The following is a 437-nucleotide window of genomic DNA, read 5'->3' as shown; positions in this document are numbered from 1 at the left end:
TTCCCTGGAATTACTCCTAGGAATATCCTCCCAAAGTACAGTCATAATGTTATCCTTTATCAAAAACATGTCTCCCCCTCCTCTCTTGCCCCCCTTTCTAGCCATCCTATAGCATTTGTACCCTGGAACATTAAGCTGCCAGTCCTGCCTATCCCTGAGCCAGGTTTCTGTAATTACAATGATATCCCAGTCCCACGTTCCTAACCATGCCATCTGCCTTCTCTAGGAGAAAGTGAGGACTGCAGATGCTGGAGATCAGAGCTGAAAATGTGTTGCTGGAAAAGCGCAGCAGGTCAGGCAGCATCCAAGGAGCAGGAGAATCGACGTTTCGGGCATGAGCCCTTCTTCAGGAAGGGCTCATGCCTGAAACGTCGATTCTCCTGCTCCTTGGATGCTGCCTGACCTGCTGTGCTTTTCCAGCAACACATTTTCAGCAT

Source organism: Chiloscyllium punctatum, chromosome 25, assembly GCF_047496795.1.
Source record: "Chiloscyllium punctatum isolate Juve2018m chromosome 25, sChiPun1.3, whole genome shotgun sequence".
Lineage (NCBI taxonomy): Eukaryota > Metazoa > Chordata > Chondrichthyes > Orectolobiformes > Hemiscylliidae > Chiloscyllium > Chiloscyllium punctatum.
Note: the sequence above shows the minus strand (reverse complement) of the source record.